The sequence below is a fragment of the Triturus cristatus genome, chromosome 11, assembly GCF_964204655.1.
Source record: "Triturus cristatus chromosome 11, aTriCri1.1, whole genome shotgun sequence".
NCBI classification, from domain to species: domain Eukaryota; kingdom Metazoa; phylum Chordata; class Amphibia; order Caudata; family Salamandridae; genus Triturus; species Triturus cristatus.
Genome location: NC_140594.1, coordinates 1,117,128,411 through 1,117,155,842, shown reverse-complemented (window position 1 = coordinate 1,117,155,842; position 27,432 = coordinate 1,117,128,411).

The window sequence follows — 27,432 nt, the reverse complement described above, 5'->3', positions numbered from 1 at the left end:
GAAAGAACAAACACACAACAAAAAAGGCGTGAATGATGAAAACAAAAACACAAAAGATGTGCAACAAAGATAAAGAAGGGATTAGACTCACAAATATATTTTTATTCTTGTTAGGAGTCTATCCCGCTGGTTAAAAACACAGCATGTTGAATACCTTGATAATGACGGCCAACATGTTTCATTGCCACTTCGTTTCTGGCAATTTCATCAGGGCAGAAGAGGTCAAAGATCACCTCCCTGGACACAAGAGGTCAAAGATCCCCTCCCTGGACACAACAATAAAAAGGACTGACAAACACAAAAGTACAACATACAGCTTGATTAGTTCACCGGGAAGTACCCAAAAAAATCTCATATGCATAATCATATTTGATCAAGGAAAAAATTCCATGAATGACAAGGCCAGTTGACAGGGCAAAGTGCAGAGTATGTCCATGAGAAGCTGCACAGGCAATGGCAAAACAGCAAGGCCAGTGGCCAGTTCAGGGTGCAGAGTATGTCCATGAGAAGCTGCACAGGGAATACTTGAACACAGCAAAGAGCATCAAGGCCAGTGGCAAAAACGAAGTGCAGAGTATGTCCATGAGAAGCTGCACAGGCAAGATGCACACAGCAGTGAATGACAAGGCCAGTTGGCACGGCAAAGTGCAGAGTATGTCCATGAGAAGCTGCACAGGCAAGGGCAAAACAGCAAGGCCAGTGGCCAGTTCAGGGTGCAGAGTATGTCCATGAGAAGCTGCACAGGGAATACTTGAACACAGCAAAGAGCAACAAAGCCAGTGGCAAAATCGAAGTGCAGAGTATGTCCAGGAGAGGCTGCACAGGGAATGTTTGCGACTGTACCTTTCCATGGTCAGCAACACAGTCAGGGGGTAACAATGTGCAGTACAGGCCCACCTGTGTGAGAGACCGGTGTGTGAGGGTGACTAACACACAGACTTGGCTGTCAGGCGGACTGGGAGCTGGCTGTCTCGGGGACTGTCGGGGCACTTGACCGGGGAGAGAGCGGAACAGCTGGGCTGGAGCTATCAGTGGTTTGGCAAGCCAGAGGGCTCCTTGGACCTGGTGGTGTAGTGGCACATGGAGGTGGAGTCATGCAGATGGGAGACACGGTGTGGCTGGGAGATTGTGGAGGGGTGCCTTTCCACTTCTTGGGGATTCTAAATGGCTTGCCTGACTGTGGATCAATGGGAAGTGGTGTGGGCACAACAGGCACACTCACCACCAAAGCTGCATCAGGTGCAGGCGCTGGCACCCCCTCTGGTGATCTGCTGGACCCAGCGGAATGCTTTGCCTGGCTTCACAGGGCTTGGAATGGGAGTCCAGGTGGTGGGTGAATCTGCCTTGGAGCCCTTCCTAGGTGTACCCTTGGCATGCACCACCTCCTTGGTGAGCACAGACACTGTATGCTTCTCTTTGCGCGATGCTTTAGGGGCAGGAGAGTCCTTGGTTGGGGATGCCTCTGAGGCATGTGTGCCTGAGGTCTGCTGCTTTGATTTTTGCCCACTGGTGTCACCTGATGAGCTTTTCTCCCTGCGCTCTGGGGTGGCTTTGGCCTTCTGTGGGGATGGTGTCTGCGCCCGGGACCGCTTGGGTTGCTGCTGCTGTGTGCTTTGTGTGCTGTATCTTGACTTGGATGTATGTGGACCGTGGTCACTATCAGACGTGGACACTGCCAGGGGGGTGGACAAAGGGACCAGAGCTGGACTGTGAGTATGTGCCTGTTGAAGGGCAGACATCACTGTTGATGACAAAGCCTGGACTGTCCTGTGTAGCCCACCCACGTCTGAATGTATGCGCTCCATGAAAGCAACCACCTGGGCCAATTTCTTGTTGTGGTCAATTAAGGCATTGAGGAGAGCTGTCTGGCCTACACACAGCTGGTGCAAAAGGTCCACAGACTCAGCACTGATGGCAGCAGGGGGGACAGGGGAAGGGGCAGCGGTGCCAGGGGTAAAGGAAACTCTTCCCCTCTTACTGAGGCAGACACGGGCAGCACCAGAGGAAGTGGCTGGGAGGGTGGGCAATGGCTACTGTGTGGTGGAAGACGATGCAGAGTCCCCGTTCCCTGTGCCCTCCAACATGGATGCATCTCCGCTGGCATCAGATGATGTGGTGCTTTGCGTCTCAGGCTGGGATTCCTCCAGCAGACTCCTGTCCCCCTCTGATGCGCTGGTGACATCTGTGTCACGGGGCTCCTGTGCAGCTGTTGTGCTAGTTTCACCCCCACAGGTGTCCATCTCCTGTCTCTCCGTGACCACAGAAGATGCTGCATGAGAGAGAGAGATGTAGGGTCAGGTCAGTGGCAGCGACAGAACAAACATATGCAAGCAATGCATTACAAAAGATGACCAAATCTACATGTTGCACACCACCCTGTGCAATAACATCGTGCCAACTCACTATATAGACTCAAGTAGTGCGTAGCAACTGGAAACTCAGGCATGAGTGAGCAATGTGATGACCACACAGCACAACACCCTGCTTGTAGCTCTGTTCAACCAGACACACAGCTACCTCTGAGCACACCTAGGGACATGAAGGGTGCACACTACTTGTTGCCAATGACAGATCTGGATGTAACAGGAGGGGACAACACAGACACAGACTACAACATGACAGTCCACAATGGACATTAGACCATGCCACCCACCATGTTGTACTTTTGGGACAATAGAATGGTGCACATTGTTTTCAGATGTGTAGGCCTCCCCAATTTGGGTGCATGCAATGGACGCATTGATGAAGGTACAGTCAGATCGGGCACACTGCCGTTCCCTCCCATGGGAGTCCCAAGACTATCCCCATGCAGAAGAAACCTGAAGAGCACAACTCTGAATGTAATGTAAATGCACAGCATCCAAATCACCTTTGTAAGTACAGGTAGGGCAAATGCATGCCACTGGCACCCAAGCCAGCAGCCACTTACATGCCACAGCATCACACTACCAACATCACATATGCCAGCGCTGGCACAGGCTCTGTACACATGCAGCCACTCCCAGCCAAAGTCAGACTCCCCAAATGCTTACCCCTGGCTTGCTGCTGATGCTCCTTCAAACATGCATCCAGCTCAGGGTGTGTCACCACCAAGATGCGCCCCATTAGTGGTGTCATGCTGCGCTGTGCCAAATGCCCAGTGCGAGGAAACAGCCCCAAGGTCATCTCCGCCACGTTCTTTGCCAGCCGGCTGATGTCATCCCATCTCTTGTGGCAGTGGGTGCACCATCGGTTTGAGACCCCCAGAGCTCGCACCTTCTCTGCAATGGCCCTCCACACGGCCTTACGCTGGTGTACCTTGAGCTGCAGGCATGGGAGACAAGAGGAGAAGTTGATCAGTGACACAGTGTCATGTACCGACATCTATCAGTGTAGCAGCAAGATACAAACTCATCACATATCCAACGATATGTCTAACAGAGACTAGAGTACATCTCACGTGGTACACCTGCATGGGAAAAGCTGATGTAAAAGTATGCAGGTGTGAGGGGGAACACAGTCCCTGCACATCTCACATACATGCAGGATGCCAGCACTGAAACACCTATGTAGCCTGCCCACATCTCCAGTCTATTGTTGGCTTGAGCATCACATACATCACATGTCAACCTGTGTTTGAGGGTAGACTCACTGTATCCGGGACTGCACAGCCCTCAATGTCTCTGCCCTGTGAATAGATGACTATGTCATGGATGTCACATTGAGGGACATGATCTCACAAATCCAAACTCCTCTTCACAGGGCCGGTTGTGTGCAATCTACAGTGCTGAGATGGCCCATAGCAGGAGTGCAATGTGAAAAGACTAACTTAATACTCTGTGGCTGAAGTGATGTGTCCTTGTCTATGTGGGTGGGGACTGTGCTGGCCAGCTGGGATCACACTGAGATGAACTACAGGGGCACACACAGCCATTCAGTCAAGCAATCACTGTCCTGACTCCTGCATGAACAACCTTCTGCGTCACTGTATGGCTGACAACACAACACAGGTCATTCATACATCCATGTGCAGGCAGGCAAACCTGTGGGATTGGGTACACACACCTTCCCCGTGGACACAACATGACACAACCCCACACTCCCAGGCACATACTGCATCAGTCCAACTACATGTGTGTCCCCCCTGCCCTACCCCCCACTGTTGATGACTTACCACAACATTTTGGGCACCATATGGCCTTGGGTACTGTGTGAGCACCTCGTCCACCAGGACCTCCAGCTCCTCGCTCGTGAAGGGACTGGCACGGATCTTCTCTGTCCTTGCTATCACTGTGGACATGAGACAACAGCAGCGGAATTGGGTGGTGAGGGGTCTCTGGCAGCAGTCCCTGGAGGCAGCAGCAGGTGAGGGGTCTTAGGCAGCAGTCCCAGGAGGCAGCAGCAGGTGAGGGGTCTGGAAGCAGTCCCTGGAGGCAGCAGCAGGTGAGGGGTCTCAGGCAGCAGTCCCAGGAAGCAGCAGCAGGTGAGGTGTCTCTGGCAGCAGTCCCTGGAGGCAGCAGCAGGTGAGTGGTCTCTGGCAGCAGGCTATGGGAGCAGTGGAAATGTGAGGCTCACTCCCACACATATATAGTCCCCTGGGGTAGTTTCTAAGGTGCCAAGCTGCAGCAATTGGTGGTCCAGGTCTGCCTCTTTCAAATGCATCCAATGGCCGCCTCCGCCGTGGCGGAGCACGCCTACCTCGATCTTCAAAATTGCATCATGCCACCACTATCAAGGTTCCCATTGGCTCTAGGGCAAGCTCCATGATGGTGACACACCGCCGGGGCCAGGCGGTAGGTACCATGATATGGGTGCCGTACATTGACACAAGGCACCGCGATTCAGGCGGCGGAGCATGCCAACCTCCATTTACCCATGTCTCCATGCCTATCACTACCGCGCTTGTGTGAATGGTGGGTGCTGGTGACACACCGCCGGGGCCAGGAGGTAGCTACCGCGATATGGATGGCGGAGCATGCCAACTGCCATTTACCCATGTCTCGATGCCTATCACTACCGTGCTTGTGTAAATGGGGGGTGCTGGTGACACACCGCCGGGGTCAGGCGGTAGCTACCGCAATATGATGGCGTACAATGCCAATGGCCATCTGGCAAACATCAACAGTGCACAGTGCCCACATGGTCAATGGCACATCATTGTGCACACGATGCCAATGTTCCATTTACTCCACTGGTGACTACGCATGCCATGTTTGTGTGTGTGCATTTGTGTATTGGCCTGCACTCCCTCACATGTCACTTATGGATTTGATGGTCGGGTAGGCAGGACAGTGTTGTCCTAGGCTCTACAATGTGGATACATGTCAAAGGGTTGAAGTGCATTGACAATCACAGCAATGCTTGGCTCAATGTATGATGATCCTTTTTGCATGGCCTCTTCTGTCTGCTCATGCACACATTTGACATTGTGTAGTGGATGTGTGCCATGTTGAGATGACGCATGAAGGTGTGACAGGTACAGCAGCTATGTAGGAGACAGTGGGGTTGATTTGTTACGCATGTGCTAGATGCTATACTCCTAGGCGTACCCATGTGAAATGTGGCCATATCCCTATGTGCATTCACATTGACCAAGGTGCTATTTGAGCTACTTGTTGTGTGTAAGTTGACAGGTGTGCCCTTTGTGCAGCTGCGGGTGTCCCTACATGTAAGCTGGTCTGTAACTCAATTTTGATGGCAGTCATTGTTGTCGTTGTGCCATCCAGAACGTGAGATGCTGTGCCCATCTCATGATGTATTGCATTGACATGTGTCCACTTTCATATCAAATAGGAGGAGGCCAAATCTGATTCGTCACTTGATGGTGCTGGAGGACATGGAGGATGTTGCGATCATCCGGAAATGCCAGCTGGATAGAGCCACCCTGAAAACCCTTTGTGACCTGTTGGAGTCCCACCTGCAGCCTGGTAGCTTTCACCCCTACTGATAAGGTCATGGTGGCCCTGCATTTTTTTGCCACTGGATCGTTCCAGGAGACAGTGGCCAGCGCTGGTGGGATGTCACAACCGATGTTTAGCGATGTGCTGCGTGATGTACTGTCCACCATGATGATATACAAGGACAGATACATCCATTTCCCCAGGGGTGCTGAATTGCCAGCTGTGAACGGAGACTTCTATCCCCTTGGACACATCCCCAATGTTGTTGGTGCCATTGATTGCACCCATGTCGGTCTTGTGCCACCACAGGCAAGTGAGCACATTTACTGGAATCGCAAACATTACCACTCCATAAATGTGCAAGTGGTGTGCCTGGCAGATATGATCATCTCCCATGTGTGTGCCAAATTCCCCGGCTCGGCACATGACTCCTACATCCTGCGGAACAGCATTGTGCCCCAGCTAATGGCTAATCTGCGTGCATGAATTGTGGGTGGGTATGCCTAGTCATATGGCGTGCTGGGTGTGTGACCTGCTGCCCTCGGCCTCAGCGACAATGCAATGTGTATTTGTGTTTGTCATCCCTAGGTGACTCTGCATATCCCAACCGTCCCTGGTTGCTGAGCCCACTGCGGAATCTCAGAACCCCTGCTGAAGTCTGCTACAATGAGGCACATGGGAGGACACGTCGTGTGGTGGAGTGTACTTTTGGTCTGCTCAAGTCACGTTTCCGCTGCCTGGACAGGACCGGAGGTGCACTGGCATACTCACCCGGGAAGGTGTGTCAGATTGTAGTGGCATGCTGCATGCTCCACAACCTAGCCATTCGCAAGGAGATTCCCCTGCTCCTGGATGATGGTGAGGACCCAAGGCCCCAGCCTGCAAACCAACCCGTGTACAGTGATGAGGACAGTCGACAGGAGGAAGGTGTTGACATGTGTGAACAGCTCATCACCCGCTACTTCACTAGACGGTGGGTGACATACCCATTGTCTGCTGATATTGCTGTTGTCGTGAAGGGTATGTGAGAATTGTAACAGCAGCCATTTGTAGACTCAGCAGTGGTTGGCAATGTTTCTGGGACAGGTCATTTGGGAACATCTACAGGACGTGTATGTTGACACGTTCTGCCCATTGTGACGTGTTCATGTTGGGTTATCCTCATGGTAGGTGTTGTGTGATGGCTGTGGTGCCACACTCAGACCAGTGAATGTTGTTCTGTTGTGTTTCCCTAGGTGCCTTCGACTTCTCCTTGTCTACATACAGCCCATACTCCTGGTACATTGTGATCATGTTGAAGGCTGTGTATCCTGCAATAAAGACGGAGCAGACACAGCAAAATGTGTGTAAGGATATTTTATTTGCAATGGTGACATGTGAGGGGGGTGTACATTTCCATTGAGGTGGTGGTGGAGCAGTGAGTTGACAGTAATGGTAAATGAGATAATCGAGTCCAACAGACAGATGCCATTCACAAGGCAATGCAGTGGTGAAGAGGGTTGCCATCATGGCTGGCTCTGTGACTGGCATCTGGCAGGTGCTTGGCCTCCAGATACTCCCAGGGTCTTCTTAGGACGGCCCCTTCATCGTTTGGCAAGGGGGTCCCTGCTGCAGGGCCAGTGGGGTTTGAGGACTCACGTCTCTCTGTGGACGCTGGAGAGAACGGTGAACTGTCATCCTGCGGCCCACCAGAGGGAGGTGGAGGTGTTGTGCCGCAGATCTGTCCCTCAGTACCGTCACTTGCTGGCCCAAGAAGTCCACAATTTGTCCCATGCGGGTGTCGACAAACCTCATCAGCAGGATGAGCTTGTGCAACAGTTCGTCAGACCGGCCCGTTCATCCCTGGGCCTGTTCGTATGCTCCAAGGTCTCTGGTGATGTGTTCCAGGGATTGGGTCCCAGCCTCCTGGTGTCTGTGGGTGACCCTGCCCATCCAACCTGCCCTGCTATCACGGACCTGTTGCCTCACCACTGTGGGCACCCGCATCCTCTCCCTGCCCTCCACCGTCGGTGGTGTAGGGTTGTCATCCTCTGGGATAGGGAGGGAGTTTCAGGCAGCACTGGTGGCGGTGGTGGTGGTGGCAACACAGGCCGTAACAGCAGGGGTCTGCAGAGAAGTTGTTATTGCCGCAGATGTGGTGGTGGGGATGATGGGGTCCTGGGACCTGTTGCTCCCTGGCACACCAGATGGGCCAACTTCTGGCTCATCGTCCAGAGAATCCCTGGAGTCAACATCCAAGAGTCCATGTACTGGGAGTGGTGACTGGCTCAGCAGTGAGTTCTTGGTCACCTGTGGATCAGATGGGAAAATGGTCATTGTAGTGCACCCCGCAAGCTTTGTGTTAGCTGTGTGTCATTCACTTTTTGTACACTGCACAATTGACTGATCATCACATTGTTTACTATGTGCACAACTGTGCTTCCTGACTTGATGCAGTGGTACATGCATTACTTGTCCATGGTGTGAGGTGTCAAGACATACCATGCGAGCCGTGCATAATTCATGATTACAGGGACCTGTTGCCATCTAGGGACTGGCACAACATGTTTTTCATTGAGGACTCTTTGTTGATTTGTCTAACCTGGCAGGCGTTACATCTGGCCATGGACTGGCAATTGTCATCTCCTGCATACCTTTGTCCTGTCATGTGCTTATCTTGATTTGTACCACCACACATGCTTTTGTGTTTTTCGTATGGTCCTAGTTGCACTTGCACCATGGCGATGCACATGTCAATAGGTGCTGTGCATGATTGTGCCCAGACTTTATACTACATGTACATTGGTGTGTCACACTTTGGTAGCTGTGACAGTTTCCTTAGCTTACCTGTGTGCACACTGTGCGTGGCAATGGGGTAGGTGTGCATATTTGTGCAATGGGAGGGCTGGTGTTGTCATATTGCACCATTTCTTTTGTGACGAATGTGTGGGTGCATGTACTGGCTACTTACCTGTAATGTGCTCACATTTGGCTTTGTTATGTGACACATCTGTGTGTGCATGGTGGAGGCTTACATGCTGCTCAATGGGGTCACAAAACAGAATAATATGTCTACCTACCTGTAAGTTTGTTTGGTGTACTGTAATGGCTTCCAACTGCTTCTGGGTGGGGTGGGGAGGGCTCCCTCCTGCTAAGGTACGGGCCAGGGTGCATGGTGGGAGTAGTGGTACAGGCCTCCCACCCACAAACACCCTCAATGTGAAGATGGCTACTGACCTCTAAGTTTGTTTGGTGTCCTGCAATGGCTCCCAAATGCTTCTGGGTGGGGTGGAGGAAGGCTCCCTCCTGCTGAGGTGTGGGCCAGGGTGCATGGTGGGAGTAGTAGTGCAGGCCTCCCACCCACAAACACCGTCAATGTGAAGATGGCTACCTACCTGTAAGCTTGTTTGGTGCACTGGGATGGCTTCCAAATGCTTCTGGGTGGGGTGGGGGAGGGCTCCATCCTGCTGAGGTGTGGGACAGGGGGCATGGTTGGAGTGGTAGTGCAGGCCTCCCACCCCCAAACACCCTCCCAGTGGAGATGGCTGCCTACCTGTAACTTTGATGAGGGTAATGTCATGGCTAACACTTGCTTCTGGGGGGGAGGGCTCCATCTTGCTGATGCTATGGGACAAGGGGGCCTGTTGGGAGTTGTAGTGCTGTCTGCCTGTATACATGCCCCCATGGTAATGTTGTTAACTACATTTAGGGTGAATGGGAGTGGGTGATTGTTGGATCTGTGAGACATGTTTCTGTGAGTGTGTGGTGCAGGTTGATGGGATTTGTCCTAGGTGGTGTAGCTTTGTAGTTGTCCAAGTCAGTACATATCAGTGTGGTGGTGGTCATTTGTTCGTACTTACCAGCCTCCACTCCCCCGGCTACTCCTGTGAGACTCTCTGGATGCAGTATGGCAAGCACCTTCTCCTCCCATGGTGTGAAGGGTTTTGGTGGAATGGGAGGGCCCCCGCCAGTCCTCTGAGCCAGCTCACGGTTCTTGCTCCACCTCTCTTTGACAACCCTGTTCAGATCATGCCACCACTTCATGATCTCCTTTTTGGATCTTGGGGTGGTCCCTACTACATTGACCCTTTGGACTATCCTTGCCCACATTTGTGTCCTTGTGCCTAATGGTGTCTGTTGGACCAGGGTACCAAACAGTTGTGATTCCACTCTGACTATCTCATTTACCATAACCTTCAACTCACTCTCAGTGAATTTGGGCATTTTCTGTGTTGCCATGGTGTGTGGTGTGCAAAGGGGTTGTGGGTGCAGGGATGTGAGTGGTGGATGTGGTGTGTATGGTGTGTGATGTGCAGGGGGGTTAGTAGTGCAGGTGTGTAAGTGGTGGTGGTGATGCTGCATGTGGTGTGGCTAGTGATGTTGTGTTCTTTGCCTCTCCTTTAAGCTGGGGTGTGTGTCCCTTCTGTCCTGGAGTATTGCAAAGGATTGTGGTCAGGGAAGGGGCTGGTTTTGTAATCAGCTATGTGGGTATGTCCAAATGGGGTATTGCTGTCAGGTGTGGTGTGTGTGTTGTCCTGGGAGATGAATTTTTCTTTTTGCCATGTGGTTGTGGCATTGGGATGTGTTTTGTGTATGGGGGCATGGCTAGTTTGCTGTGTGCACTTTTTGCCTTATTGTGGGTTTTTGGCTTCGTTCGCCATGTTTTTCACGGATCGTCCGCAGCGGTGGCTGTGCTGCAGCTCTTCTGCTGGCTCTCCCATTCATCCCAGTGTGTGACCGAGGCAGTTGGAAACAGTGGTACGTACCGAGGGACCGTCGGGGATATCCTAATTTCCCGTGCGGTGTCTCCGCTATGCTTGGGGCGGGTTGGTGTTTTTCCGCCGCATATCTGACCGCCGCAGACGGATTTTGGCACTCACCGCCCGCTACGGGCGTTTTTTCTTCGCCCCGTTCCGCTGCGGTTGGTGTTTTTGGGCGGATGATCCTAATTTGCCCGCTGGTTTTTTCACGGTACAGGCGGGCGGTTGTTTTCCGTTTCCATTGCGGTCGGGGTGGTTTTCCGACCGCCATCCTAATAGGCACCTAAATGTCACCCCTTTAGTATCCAACACCTTCACTAATTCAGTTTAGATTAGAGTGGGAATAGTAAATGTAACCCTTTAGCATCCAACATCATCACCAAGTTGGTTTAGATTGGAGTGGGAATAGTAAATGTAACCCATTTAGTGTCCAACACTTTGCCCAAGGTGGTATTGATTGGGGTGGGAATAGTAAATGTAACCCCCTAAGTGTCCAACACCTTCTTTGAGTTGGTTTAGGCTGTAGTGGGAATAGTAAATGTCACACCTTTAATGTCCAACACCTTCCCCAATATAGTTAGACTGAAGGGGTAATAGTAAATGTCACCCTTTTACTGTCCAAGACCTTCCCCAATATAGGTAGATTAGAGTGGGATTAGCAAATGTAACCCCTTTAGTGTCCAACACTTTGCCCAAGGTGGTTTTGATCGGGGTAAGAATAGTAAATGTAACCCCTTTAGTGTTCAACACCTCCAATATGGTTAGACTGAAATGGTAATAGTAAATGTCACCCTTTTACTAGCCAACACCTTCACCAATATGGTTAGATTACAGTGGGAATAGTAAATCTCACCCTTTTAGAGTGCAACACCTTCCCCAAGTTTGTTTAGGTTTGAGTAGAAATAGCAAATGCCAACTTCTTATTTTATAAATATATAATAATAAAAAGATGTCACACATAATTTAAAAGTTTTATTTTTCATAATTTCTATTTATTGTACAGTGGAACATTTTGTTAAATATATTTTCAAGTAAATGAAATAATGTATTTATGAATCCTAAAAAATACAAATACATTAGGATTGTATACATATTTGTATAATGCATATTTTCACATGGACTTTTTGATTGAATATCATTTTTACACATTTCAAACCTTCTTTTATACATTTTTTAAACATTATTAAAAAAATGTATTAGTGTATATTAAATAAGTGTCTATATTTTATACAAAAAAATTAAGTTATACTTTACACATTTTGCCACATTGTTTACAATATTGTTTGAAATTTTAACATATATTTTTTTCCCTTATTTTAACAGTTATTAAACATTTATATTACCAATTGATTTCTATGGGGAGATAGTCTTTTTTTGTTTCTTTGGTAGCCATTTTGTTTTATGGCTACCCTGTATTTTTCAGTCTATAGAAGTTGTTTTGGGTCTTTTCTCCAGGAACTGAGTTGCAGTTAGGTGCTGCAGTTGATCGGAACATGTAAGCCATTTATTAAGGATTTTTTAAGGGTAGGGGAATCAAGGATGGATGTTTAAAAGTTGACTATACTGTCATTTAAGAGTTACAAGTATACGTAAATGTGTTTTATTAGTGTATTTCACTATTTTGTTGTATGATGTTTTTTCACAATTTATTACTAAGATATGATTATGTTCTGTTAAAATAATGTTACTTATTTTTTGATCAATAAGGGCCTATCGCAGTGGGTTGGAAACCCACCGACATATAGTCAGCAGTTCCACCCGCCAAATTAAGATGTGACTGCTGCGTATGTGGTCGGAAACATCCCCTCTTCCATTGCGGCTTGTTCTGCGGCCCAGAAAATGGCCGCAGCACAAGCTGCAGTGACAAAGGGGATGTTTTGAAACATCCACGCCCGTGTGCCAGGCACCATGTAGTGCCTGGAACACAATGCATGAATGTTAGGGGGGACAGGGCTCCTGATAGGGGCCCAAACGTCCCTTTCTGACAGCATTTGCATGGCGTTCGGACCGCCATGGAAAGGCTGTAGGAAAGACACATCATAATCCCTATGGCGGTGCCAGCACAGGCACCGCCCCTATTGCAAGGATTATAATCCAACCAACAGCATGACGGGCTCCTTGAGCCTGTTGGATGTGTTGGTCGGTTCTTTCGAGCTCATCGGTCGCACCGACACATCATAATGCAGCGGTCAGACCGCTATGCTGTATGGCGTTCGGACCGCCACTGACGACTACCATCCTAATCAGGCACTAAGGGCCATATGTAGGTAATTTATATTTACCGATTCTTAAATACCGAATTTTACCGATTCGGTATTTATGAATCGGTAAATATAATGTAGGTAAAAAATCGGTACATTTTACCGATTCAGTAATATTCGGTATTACTGATTCGGTATTAACCGAATCGGTAATAAGGAATGCCTTCCTATTCATTCCTATGGGCCTGGAGGCCCATAGGAATGAATGGGAAGCCATTGACTATTACCGATTCGGTAAATACCGATTCGGTAATAGGCGGAGCAGATTCAAGGGTGGCAGGGTGTCACATTGACACCCAGTTGCACCCCTGAATCGTGCATGTGTGCACATGTGGCGCACATACATGCCCTGTAGTTGGTGGTAAATAACAAATCCTTGAAACAGAAAAGCACTCACTTGAGTGCTCCCTACATAGGATTTGAGGATTCGGTAATTTACCGAATCGGTATTTTACCGATTTCTTCAAATACCGATTCGGCAAATTACCGAATCCTTAAAACCTGCCTCCTACATTGGAAAGGGCTAAATACCGGTCGGTAACGGGAAAATTACCGATTTTCGGCCGTTACCGACCGGTATTTAGCTATCTACATATGGCCCTAAGTGTGATGCATGTGTATTTTTGGGAATGTAATGTATTGTATGGGTGGGTGTTTAATGTTTTTTTTGGGGTTTTTATCTATGAACGAATTCAATGGGAAGTTGGAGGTTATTTTTTTTAAAGGAAATCAATTTTGGTTTACTATAAACCAATTGTTTTTACTTAGATTTTCTTTTTTTGCGGGTGTGATGATGCAGGTTGTTTTTTAAAACATTTTTTCTGTTTTTTATGACACCTACACACTTTGGATTAATTTGAGAGATTTCTAATAGAGTCTTTATATTTTTGCATTTTTGAGGGGGCTTTTTGGAATGTTATTCCTCTTTTTTTATTGGATTATTAGTATATGTTATGTCGAGGTGGAGAAAGATCTACACCTACAAAATGGTAAGTGTTATATTGATTTTTTTTGCGGTTGTAAAATGCTATATATTGTTTATATTGTGTTTATTTTATTATTATGTGGAGTTTTTTTGTAATTAGTAATATGTATATTCGTATTATATCATTGTTTATTTTTTAATTGTGTATAATTATTTCACTGATGTAATAAAATAAACATATAATTATTACAAAAATAGATATTTAGTTTATTAGTTTAGAGTATGTTTGTGAGGTTTTTGGTAGGTTTATATGTGTTTTAAAAGATGGATTTTGCTATTAATTCTAAGTAGTCTAGTTCTTTGTTATTTACAAAGATTCAGACTATGCATTGCATCATTTTGTACATCAGTTTTGTTTGTTTGTTAGGTTTAGGGCCAACTTGAGTAACAGACTGTTCTATTCTTGATTTTTTGTAGCTTTGCTCCTTTTGTATTGCTTCAATAAATTTGCATAGTGCAGTGTGGATTGGAAGGCATTGTGCCACCCTTCCACTGTGTTGTTTGTTTTGGCTTTTTGTGCCAGGGTGCTGTCATAGATATTCCACCATGGTATTTGGAATTTATTGTGGTGTTTGTGTCGTGACCGATGCAGCCTGTCCATTTATATAGCATTATTTTGAATTGTTTTAAATGAATATAAATGAATTTATTTTTATATCTTACAATTTGTTTTTGTCTGTGTTTTAATGTTTGAAGTTAATAATAATGTCGTGGTGTATTTATTGTCAGGCGTACAATTTTTTTAATTATATTTCAATTAAATTATAATTGTTAATGATAAATGTAGGGTTTATTTGATGTAGATGGTCTATGTAAAAATCAGTAATTGTGTTTTCGATATTTTTGCTATCGATATTTTTAAAATCGCTGTTTTTAACAACAATGTTTGTGTGCTCGATATTAGTGTTTTTTAAAATGTTGTATATGGAGGTGCTATTTTTGCGCTCAATATTGAATTTCCAATATTTGTGTTTCTGGATATTTTTTGGATCGATATTATATCATTTATCCATAAAGGGCTTTATCTTACTTCATATAAGTAAGAATGCTTACACCAAGCATGTTTCTGCAGTATCAGGAACATTGAAAATTTACAGCATTTTTGGTTCTACTTCAACTCAGCTTGAAAATATACAGTCACACATCCCTAGTGGGTGAACACCCTGCCCTGAAAGCCTCATCCTTTGCATATGTTTTGATGTTCTGTCACCTAGAGCATAATCTGTACAACTCCCACCTCCCACTATCACTTACAGACGTTTTGGTGCAGTGACCCCTGTCTACAACTGTGTGTCACATGCCCATCCATCCACTCAAATAAAATTGTTGCTCCGTTCCATGCTAAAAACGGCAATCCATCACTCTGGAAACTTCAACGCATGGATTGTACCAGTATGATCTCTGTGGTTAATTCATCTAAAATCAGTATGCCATCTCATGTGACATGCCAAACTAATAATTTCTACTTCTCTCAATTCTACCATCACTATATCTATATCTAGTCTTACTGTAGGGGACTAAGCCTCCTATATCCCTTCAAAAAACAGTCATTCTCAGGAACATGCTCATTACAACAGTTTTCTTCCCACCTCCATTATCTTTCAACCCACTGCCTATCACCTCTCGCTTAATCTAGATTGAACCCCTTCTCTCTTACCTTACCAGCTGAAATGGTGGCAACGTTTAGATCTGCTAACCCATAATATGCTCTTTTGCTCCCTTTTACCCTCAGATTTACCAAAGCACTTGCCCATGTGCCTGCTGTTTTACAATCTGCTCTACCACTTCCTACATTGTGGTTCCTACCCAGAAAATACTAGCTCTGTTGAAAAAAAATAAAGCAGATTGCTTAGTTTTCAAACTCTCCTTTGCTGCAAGTGTCTTGCACAGCTGAGATACATTTATTTGAGTTCATCCCTTTCCACCTATAGCTTAAGAATACCTTTGCAATTGCTTTTGATCTATTTCATTCCATTGATATAGTTCATGCACATAAATGAAACCCTAGCACTTCAGCCTATCATAATCCTTGTTCCATAATTCTTGTCCCCCTTGACCTTTCTACAGCCTATCACTGCCTTCCATCCAGTGGTGCTAGTGGTTCAATATTCCTTGGACATCACACACAAGGCTTGGAATAGTTCAACTTCTACCTCTACAAGTGTTCCTTTTCTGACACCCGGTGACCCATCCATTGCCTTAGTACCTCCTTTTTTTCTTTACATTACCACTTTAGGAGACACTATCTGCTTTAGTTTCTCGTATCAACTGTCTGCTGATAATATACACATTTTTGGCCTCTGGAAATGTTCTGCCTGGAGTGCCTAAATCCTCTCTGCCTCCCATTAGAGCAGTCAATCACTCCACTGCCCATTTTTGTCTTCCATCATAAAATGTTACTACTTTCCACCAATAGTTAAGGAACTTCACTGGCTCCCCTGTGAAGCACAGATAAACACAAAAAACACTGCCTGGTGAGCATAGGCATTTGCCTGAATCATCCTTTTCATCTTTCCAGTGTTTTCACCATCTTAAGAGGCCAGCAAGTTCTGTAGATCAAAATCACCCTCACATTGAAACATCTAAATTTTAAAGCTATCAAACATTCAATCAAACCTGCTTTGGTGCCATCATATCTCTTTGAGACCCTCTTCCTGCAAAGATTTGAACTACAACCACCTTCCTGATGTGCAGGAAACAAAAACAACTAAAAAAAAAATCTACATATACACCAGAATGGCCCTGAAAAGGCACCCAACTAATTCAAGAACTCTTTACTCCCATCTACTCCCATCTCACAACCTGTCTAACCTGCTGTTTTCTTCGTACATGCTTACGTATTTCATGGTTCTAAGGAATGCATGCAGCTGTTTTCTGTGTATATTGTTACGCAGGTCATGGTTTATGTACAAGGCACCTGCCATTTTCTAGATGCCATGGGGCCCCATTAGGATGGTGGACTTCAGTCCACCCGCCACCCTAGCGGTGCTGGGACCGGCCACCAGGGGTGCGCGGGCCCGCACTGCCACTTAGGATGCGACCGCCACCCTGGCGGTCGCATCCCGCATCTTTAACATCGCGCAATGCCAACGAGGCATGTTGTGCATTGCAATGCACAACATGACAGGCACCACGCGGTGCCTGCCACCTTGTACATGGTAATGCCAAGTGCAGCCCAACCCCCCCCACACCTCCGGGGGGCACTCAACGGGCCCCACAGCAATTCCCGCCTACCTTTCCATGGCGGCATCACCGCCATGGAAAGGCCTGAACCGCCAGGCATCATAATATGGATGGTGGTGCGTTCCAGGCACCGCCACCATATTATGCCCGAGTTCGCCCAGTCGGCAATCGTGACGATTGCCGACCGGCGGAAGAGTGGCAGATGGACTTTCCGTCTGCCACGGTACCCCCGCCACGGTAATATGGTGGGGGTAACTGTGGTTGTGATGGCGGGCGGATCGCCACCGCTGGCCAGGTGGTGGCGATCCGCCTCCATCATAATGGGGCCCTTAGTATTTATTTATGTCATAGGAGTCAGTGAGCCTGTTTATCAATGTGTATGTGCTAGCAGCAGCACTATTGATATTGTGAGCATATTTCCAAGTCTCAAAGCCTAAGCTGCATGACTGTTTTTGTGATATCTGTACAGAAAGCTTTATATTCAGTAGTGTAAACAATAAATTAGTGTATACTTAAAGTGCACTTCGGGCCCTTAGTCAATGATTGGCAAGCTTTCTTTTCTGTTTCAGGTCCCTGCTCTTGATCCAATGAATATCCTCCATATTCTTGTGCTTGTACGTCCCCAGTGCATTCAGGTGTCACCCTGCTTTTTGATTGGTTAAAGTTATCTGTCCACTGTTGATATCAGGGAACTATTTTTCTATTTAAAGTTGTGTGCCCTTTGTACTTTAGCACTTGTAGTGAGTGTGGGTTCACTTCCCTTGTCCCCTCTCTTTCTCCTGCTCTCTCTATCTCAATGTCAAACTCTTTCTTCCTGCTCTGGCTCCCCAGCCATCGTCCATTTCCTCCAGACATCCTAACCCCACAATGCCTTTAGATTGCTCTCTCCCACTCACTCGGCTGTCGCTATTGAGCACTTCTATAGCTCGATGTTTTCCTCTTATCCATTCACCGCCTCTCTATCCCTACCATCCAAATGCTAACATTACCAATAGCACTAGCAGAGCTGATAATGGCAGGCAACAATCTGGGAACATTAATGTCTGTTCTTCAAAAATGGCCATACTGCTGCATAGACACCACAAAGAAAAATGCCAAAAAACTGTAATGTATGCAAGTCCGTTTTATTGTACTGTTTATTGTACAGTCTGATTGCACTAAATTTGACATTTATATAGAGCTTACTGACCCAATGTGGGACACCGAAGACCTTGTACGGTGTATGGTTAGAAGTGTGTTGTCTTTGTTTTGATCCTATGTAGGAAGTATTTTCATGATGTGCGTGATGACGACTGAGGTGCAGTATCGTGTTTTTGGATGCAGCACTTAGCAGTGTGATGGATGAACAAGTGTGAGAGAAAAGCACGCAGATTATAGTTTTCAGTAAACTGACAGCTTTTAAAATCTCTGCAAGTCGCTATATGGTATTTTGTATGATCACTGTCCACTTAGAGGTACTGAGGGTCCATTCTGAGATATTCTATTTAAAGTTTATGATCCTGAGCAGGCACAGGTTGGAGGGATAAATTGCAGAGAGATCTGCTGGGATTGACTTAATATTATCCCATATCTGATTGCCATTGTGAGATGTTAAGAAGCAGCAGTAGTGTGAAACTGGTCAAGAGCTGCAATGGTGGACTAAATTAAGTCCTCCATTGGCCATCAGCATGTGGTAGATCTCTTCAATTAATCAATTTCATGACTGTTCAGTTGGTGATGGGTTCTCTGTTGCTATGAACTGGTACAGTACCAGGTGATGGGGACTTTACCTGTAGCAGTTTTCTCTTATATGAGTGCAGAAGTGCCAAGAAGTGTAAGGGAATTTTTATGCAGACTGACCGCTGAGTGTTATAGTCACCTTTACCTCAAGTGTGCTTTTGTTTTACAATTTGATTGGGAATGCTTTGCCCCTGATTTTGTTTTGCTTAATCTAATCTATTTTCTTTTCATATCTCTGCCATTGCATGTATTGTAAGGCATTCATCAAATATTTTTTAAAGGCATTGCCATGAGAGATGTAAAATAGCACGTCTGTTTATGTGGCTTTAATGTGTCATTGAGGGTGGTTCTGTACTGGGGTTATCTGATGCCATTTAAAATCTTGGTTCCTTTTGTTTCAAATAGGTACTCTTGTGGTAGCTGAGATCTGTGAGAATGTGGATTATTAGTGGGGTTGGTTTTGAGACATCACTAAGTAATATTGTCACAATCCTGTTTCAAGTCCAGTTAGGTTACTTTAATTTAAACATCATTTCAGTACTTGGTCTCTGTGGCACAGAGCATTCAAGCTTAATTCAAAGGACACCTAAATGTTAAGCATTTATCAGTACCAAAACAGTTAGTAAATCGGAAAATAGCACAATAAAACTCCTCCTCCAGCACAGGAAAATATGATACATTTTACTAAACAGTATTGTAAAATCTCCTGAGTAACAAAATTAAAAGTTATTCAAAATTCAACAGTCCAATGTAATCAGTTGTACTTTTATTTCGTATTTCGACACGCATTCAGCTGTCTTGATAAACTTTGTAGCCAACACATGTTTCGTCAATATGGTATTTCCACCTCAACTTCATCAGGGCTACAAATAAACAAAATAAACTATACACGACTACTAGATCTCATTCCTTTGCAGTAATCAACCACCGTATTCCGGTGCACAAACTCCTGTGTTACCTCATAGTCAAAAAGACTATTCCTTGAGATTGAAATTAAGTGTTAAGAACCGTGTAACCACAAACAAGACAAAGCATCCAAAAGAAAAATGGTAAATAGCTCATCCTATAATCCAAAGAAGAAACAGTTGTCCAGAAATAAATTGTAAAATGAAATGCCAGATGAATATTTAAACCAAAATAGGAAAGGAAAGTCACACAACCATTCATATTACCCAAAATCATTAATAATATTCTATATTTACCTCTTCCCTAAGAGGAATACATAGCTCATTCCAAAACAGACATCCTGTGCTTATGGGACCACAAGTAGTCAGACATACAATAGATGAAATGAAAACAAAATTTAATATCTTATGATGTGTCTAATAACTCTCACTGTGCACATATCCCAAATTCTCAAATCTTGCCATTCCAAATCTGTATTTGAAAGTCTATATTATGAGAGTTTCATAAAGAGAGAAGATTTTCTGTAAAGAATAATAAACACCTTCTGTTCAATATCTAAATGAGGGAAATGCTACTTATGCCATGTATTGGCCAATAGGGCAAAATAAATTCATAAAAAAACAATATAGTACTAAAATAGTCCTTCATGCAAACAAATGTCCAATATGCAAATTTACACACATACTATAGGCGAATAAGCTTATTCTCACAATGGTATTGAATATTGACATCATTATTATACATAGTGAACACCAAAATGTCCACAGTACTCTCAAAAGTGCGCTACTATAACAGATTGATACACCTTACTGGATTCCATATCACAAAAATAGACTGTGTGAAAAGGGAGAATAGTCAGACACCCACACAACAGCAGTAACATTTTAACATATAGTGAACATGTAGCCAATCAATTCACCATACCGGGTTCCTTATCACAAAATAACTCTGTGTAGAAACGGAGACTACTCTGAAATCTACGTAATCACAGTGCAATTATAACACATGCTTAACACATACACGATATGAAACATTGCCAACAGGATTACAGTTGATGTTATATGTTTTTTTCAGATGCGATTACTTCCTGGCCTTGACTGGCCCGGTCGGATGTAGCTTGTGTTTTCATGAATATTACGACAATGAGACAACCAATTGATATTTAAAGGCGGCAATATTTTTTTTCTTGACTTTAGTCTCTATACATATTAGTATGAATACAAAGGTAACTTATGTACTGGTAGGCTCATGTTTACCGGTTTTGATGACTGCTTTATCTTTACGAGCAAGCCAAGTCATATAATGCACATCATTCTGAATTCTAATGTGGAAAAATCGACCTGATGGACACTATGGGCCAGATTATGAGTCTGGTAGTCCAAGGATTGCCAGACTTGTGGTGGCGTGGCGGCAGTGCAGTGGCCCATTCACCGCCACACCAGCCGCCCGACTGCCAAATTGAGACTTGGGTGGTCAGACCCCAAATGGACTCCCGGCTCAGCCAGGTATCCACCGTTCACTAGCGGTTGCGCGGTGGTAAGGGGCTATGCAATATGCAGGGACTGCTGCTGCAGCACCTCCATGCATATTACAAATCTCAGGACGGACAGTGGTTTCATGGAGGTCTTTCCTCCATGAAAAGGCTGGCAGTGCTGAAACATGTGCCTCTTCAGCCTGGGAATTCATGGGGGGGGTCACTACATGTGCCCCCTTGTGTGCATGTATCCAGGTTTCTGCATGGCATGGACTTTTAAGTCCATGTTGTGCAGGAACCCTGTGTGGCATTCCCATTGTGGAGTCTCTTTTAACGGCATCGCCGCCTTCGAAAGACGCACTGCAGTGGGACCGCCACGCCTCCCAACCGCCAGACCACAAAGTGGTCGTAATCTGGCAAGCAGGCGCCAGCGACCTTCGGCGAAGTGCTGGTGCAGTGGTTGGCAGCGCTGCGACACCACTCAGCCAAAAGTCATAATTAGGCCCTATGTTGTTTAGCAGAACAATGCAGTTAAATGTTGGTGATATTAAACAGTGTCAGCATCTGTAACATGGCTGTTACTTTTTCGCTTTAGATATGTCCAATTCCAATCCTGTTGATCCCAATAGGGTGTAGTCTGTGATATAATGTTTATTTTGATGAGAAGGTATCAAATATTTTGAATGTTAATGTAATTTATGCAATAATATACATATGTTCACGTCTTGTTAAAATGACTTTTTCAACTTGACAAGCCAAGTTAGACGCAGTATGTTGCTTATTGATGGTTATGACGTTATATTGTTTGTGGACTCTGGCTTATATTAAGTAATGAGAATATAATTATTTTCTACGTAGGGATAGGCATATTCGTGATGTGGTATATGATTTATGTTGTTTGATAATAGGAAGAATAACAAAGTAATGTTTTCATTGCTTTCAACTTCTTTGCTGGCAGCAGTTTCAAAGTGGCCGCCATGATTCAGTATGGCATCTTAACTTTGATGCGCTGTGTAGGGCACAGTTCGTCGTCTTTTCTACTACCAAGTGGAGAGTGTAAACAACCTTTTAAAAATAGCATCTATTATACAGGCCGATAATACATGTGAATGTTGGAGTACTCTCTGTTGCGACATAACTCTAATCTTACTAGAAAGGAACTTGATATGGTGTCTCGAATGTTGCGTTAGTAGACCGCTAAGTATAATGGAAGCAGTTTGTTTTTAATATATATTATAATTGCACTGTTGTTACATGGATGTCGGAGTACTCTCTGTTTCTATATAGCGTTATTTTGTGATATGGAACCAAGTACGGTATATTGATCTGTTATTCTAGCGAACTTTTGAAAGCACTAGGGACATATTGGTGTTTACTATGTATAATTACACTATGGTTTTGCTGCACTGAATATTGTGTCAATATTCCATACCATTGGAAGCATTAGCTTATCCACGTGTGGTACATGTGTAAGTTTACATATTAGATAGTTGTTTGCATGAAAGATAGGGTTTCTTTTTAGTCTTTTAGTGCTATATTGTTTTGTATGAAAATGTTTGTTTACTATTGGAAAATATGTGGTGTTAGTAGAATATCCCTCATTTAGATATTGAGCAGATGGTGTTATTTATTATTTACAGAAAATCTCCACTATGCATGAAACTTTCAGTATATAGACTTTGAACGACGGGTCGCTGATGGTCTCATAAAACTCATGTAAATCCACTAGGTCCCCGTGCCTTGTTCACTAAAGGCCATAAATAGTCTGTAGAACTATTCATTTATTAATCCCTAACCCTAGAGCTATCAATTGGCCCTATAATGCATTCTGTAACTCAGTGCCCCCCAAAAAAGTCTCATACTGTATTGTGTTGCCTTCTCATATCGCATATAGAGACTCATTAAAAGAACTTCACCAGGTCCTTCACCATTTGCTCTTTATCTGCATCCATAATGAACCATATTTTTGATCTGTCTTTTTATACTATCAAGCAGAGCATCTGTCTTATCCCCATTGCCACATACCTTTTGATTAATAGCCAATTTTGACCTCAGTTTTATTTATTGACAACATCGTCCTCTGGGCTTTTATTTTCTGTACTTCTCCCAAAGTCCCAAACCTAGTGCCTGCGATTGCAATTTATTATCTTTCACCTCTCTGCTGCTTTGTATGTGTTCCTGTTAGAAATGGCCTGACTAGGAAAAAGGGTCTCTACTTGGACATGGTAACAACCAGCCAACTAGAGACCCTTCTTCGTAGTAGGATAAGGGAGTTACACTCCTAAACTAATCCCTTTGCAGTGGCGTGAAGTGAGGCAGTGCGGAGTGCAATGCACACAGGTCGCTGTGCAAGCAGCGGCTCAGTGGCAGCATCTGGTGTCGTCGTCGGTGGGACCAGGGTTTTGGTGCGAAGTGCTGTGGTGCACTCTGAGGTGCCTTCAGGACAGGAAATCAGCAGTGGTGTCGTTGACAGCGTCGGGTTACTTTTTCTTCTGTTGCAGCACAAAACACAGTTACAAGTGCTGATAGCAGATAAACTTTAAGTATTTGCTGTTCCTGAAGTTGCAGAAAGTTCATTCCTGTCCTTTCACTGCCTAAGACAGAAGCAACCACTGGAGGCCAACACAGCAAAGCACACAGCAATGTGGTAGTTCTTCCCCAAAGCTTCTCTAGCTCTTCTTCTTGGTAGTCTACTTGGTACAAAAGAGTTCTAAAGTTCAGGGGTTTGGGCCCCGATATTTATACCATATTTCCCTTTGTTCTCTTGTGGCAGAGAGTGTCTGTACTCAGCCCCAACCAGTTCTGTCCTTTCCGGCCCAGCTTCCCAGCAGATCCAGCATTGAATGAGGTAGACCATGCCTATTGAGGTGCAGGGAAATTTCTCCCCATCCTCTTAATGCAGCCCAGGTCTATCCAGCCCTGCCCTGACTCATTCGGGAAAGGCAGGAGACACCTCGAGCTGCCAGTGGCTGTCTGAGAGAATGCACATCCCCAGCCTCTGTCACTCCAAAGTCAATACAGAAACCAGCAGAGGCACACAGGATGGCTAAGCAAGACAATTCCCACTTTCTAAAAGTGGTATTTTCAAACATACAACATGAAAATCATCTTTACTAAAAGCTGCATTTTTATATTCTGGGTTCGGGCACACTAAACTCCTAACTTGCTCCAATGGGAAGTGATACTTATAAGATGTCATAAATAAACTCCCATTCTATCCTATGGGACAGATTGCCTTTTAATAGTCAAAATCAAAATACACCATATTTCACTATCAGGCCATGTCACACACACCAGTGCATGTCCTACCTTTCACATACACTGCATCCTGCCCACAGCTATGCATTGGGCCTACCTTAGGGGTGACTCACATGCAATAAAAGGGAATGTTAGGGCCGGGCAAGTGGGAGCACTTGCCTGGTCGACATGGCAGTAGAAACAGTGCACAAACATTGCAGTGGCAGGTCTGAGAACCCTTTGAAAGGCTGCTTGTGTGGGTGGCACAATGAGTGTTGCAGGCCCACAAACAGCCTGTGATTTACAGGCCCTGGGATCACACAGTGCACTATCCTAGGGGCTTAGTAGTAAGTCAAAAAAGCCAATCATGGAAGCACCAATCCATAACATAATTTACATATTGAACAGCAGTGGTAAAATGCCCAGTGAAAACAGGGTCATAAACAGGAGGCCAAAAAGCAAAACGTCTGGGGGTAAACCCACTGAAAAAGCCAATTCTAACAGTACCACATTATAGCTTCTTTCAACTTAATGTTTCTATTACATCCTAAATACTCTTCAAGGCATTGATTGAGGTTCACTGCATTAAATATAGCCCCACTCTCCAAATCCAGTCTTTGATGGCAGAGACCTTCATAGCTATACTTACTGAGAAAGTGTAATAATGAAATCTTCAAATCTCTAAGTTCTCTCATCAGTCCTGAGGTCACCATTATGTGTTTATTTTTCAAATATATGTTATAGAGATGTAACAAATGCATAATCACATTCTGCCATATGTTACTTTTACAAATCTCAGTCAGTTCTAGATCAGTAAACTACTCTTTTATCACCTCTTATCCCACTGTCGCTGAAGTAACCTCACATGTGTACCTATCCATTGTGTTGCCCATATTTGACTTCTCCAACAAATACTGCATTCATATGCAAAAACGTTCACAGGAATCTATCTTGGTTCTCATTTGGGCATTTGCCACCACCCAATTTATCTCTAACCTTCCTTAAACCATCCGCGGTTCTGTAATCTTTCTCAATTATGTTCTCTTCTAAGCCAAAAGACACTTTTATGTGATAGAAAGCTGCTTTGTTCATTTTAGAAATTGCTGTTGCACCTGCAGAGTATGACACACAACTGAACTTCCTTGAGCCTCTACTCATCTTTGTTCATGTAGTAAGAGTTATCTGATTGTAATAATAATAACAGTGCCTGAATATTACATTTAACTGGAGGTTTATTCTCTACAAAACACCACGCTCCAAGAGGAATCCTTGACTGCTTGATCTCACTACACCATAAATGCCAAAGCCTAAAAATTAGATACTTGGCAGTTCAGTGAGCTTGCAGTATTAAATGCTGTCTGTGGTGCCAGGGTCAATTGCAATTCTCGTTGGAATGATTGCATATTTGCTCTTCAGTTGCAAAGACTGGAAGTACCAGCCTAAATAGCCAGTTAGCTTCAAACCAATGAAGGCACTAGAAAGAAATTAACAAACATCTTACTGAAAACTTGCATGGATGTCATGTACTGATCACGTCTAGTATTGTCTGTAAAATTAGCAAAGGATTCAGGCTTATAGGGCATTTGTTTGTTAGATTGTTTAAGCTTTATTTCGGCTAATATAGCCATAAAAGCAAGAAGTACATAAAAAGACATTTCCAACAATTGTATACAAATACACAGACCAAATATTCAAGTTAATACATACAGTGGGGCGAACAAACAATTAATCTACATCAACGATAGTGCAATTACTGCATTAAAAATCTAAAACATACTTTTTAATTTAGTTTAAAAAGCCAGGTTTTAAAACATTTTTTTTTTTTTAAAAACACGTTAAAAAGAAGGAATCAATGCATTTTATATTAACTATACAGGGCTAAGGAAAACTGCAGACCACAACAGTACATTACAACTTACAACCAATCTGTTTCCTAATGAGGTACACGTTAAATAAAAACCTACTTGTACAAAACACTACCAGTTGCGAGGTATTTGACTTGAATATACGTTCAGCCTCTTTGTAAGACCTAACCCCCATGTTTTTGCATAAGGGTTTGATCCAACGGTCCCTTGATTTTTTATAGACTGGGCAAAAGAACAATAGATGGACATCATCTTCTTTTGCCTTTAGAGAGCAGAGGGTACACTAACCACTGTCATTTTTACCCCCCACCTGCAAGTATTTGCGGTAGTCTGTAGGACCCCATATCTAAATTGCAGATATAATGTTTTTGCTAGTGGTGGTCCTATCTCGTCCGTGAATTGTTCAAATTCAGGAATATCCTTTATAGTCAAAAATTTCTGAGTCAATGTGCCAATCTTTGAACTATGAAAAAATTCACGATTGACATAAGACCAGAAAGTAGACTTTACAAGCTTTTTGAAGGGCGGCGTCATATTCTGAGGTTCTTCCCATAAATAGGAGAGCCCTAGCCTGTTATACCACTGGAAAATGTGCTTTAACCATGCAATTTTCTTATACCCATCGATCTGGATTATTTCTATCAATCCACTCTTATAATCACTCAACTCCGGGGTTGTCCATAGCCTAGCCCAATACAGCAGTGGCCTTAATATGGCTTGATAGTCTGTCCTTTAAAGATTAATATCCAGGAACACTGGGACTAGGGGAGTTCTGATTGGTATTTTAAGCAACCTACGTATAAAGTAATTTTCTTCCTTTTCAAAGTTGCTTTTACAGGAATGCCCCCATACCTCAGTACCATAAAGTGCCGCTGATTGGGCCTTCGCCTTAAATACCTCAAGTGCCGGCGTAATGGCTAAGCCTGGGCGAAGCACTACGCTACGCTCGCGTAGTTTGCGAAGTTCGCGCTACTTCGCACTGCGCGAACTGCACGTAGCACAGTGCGAACAGGCGTAGCGTAGTGCTGCGGTCATTTTTTGCTTGCTCGCGGTCCTCTACATCAAGTTGGCGACCGCGAGCAAGCAAAATGACATCCCGGCGAGACTTTTTCCTTGTTCGCGATCAGCAACATCAAGTTGGCGATCGCGAGCATGGAAAATAAACCTCCCGGCGAGATTCCCAA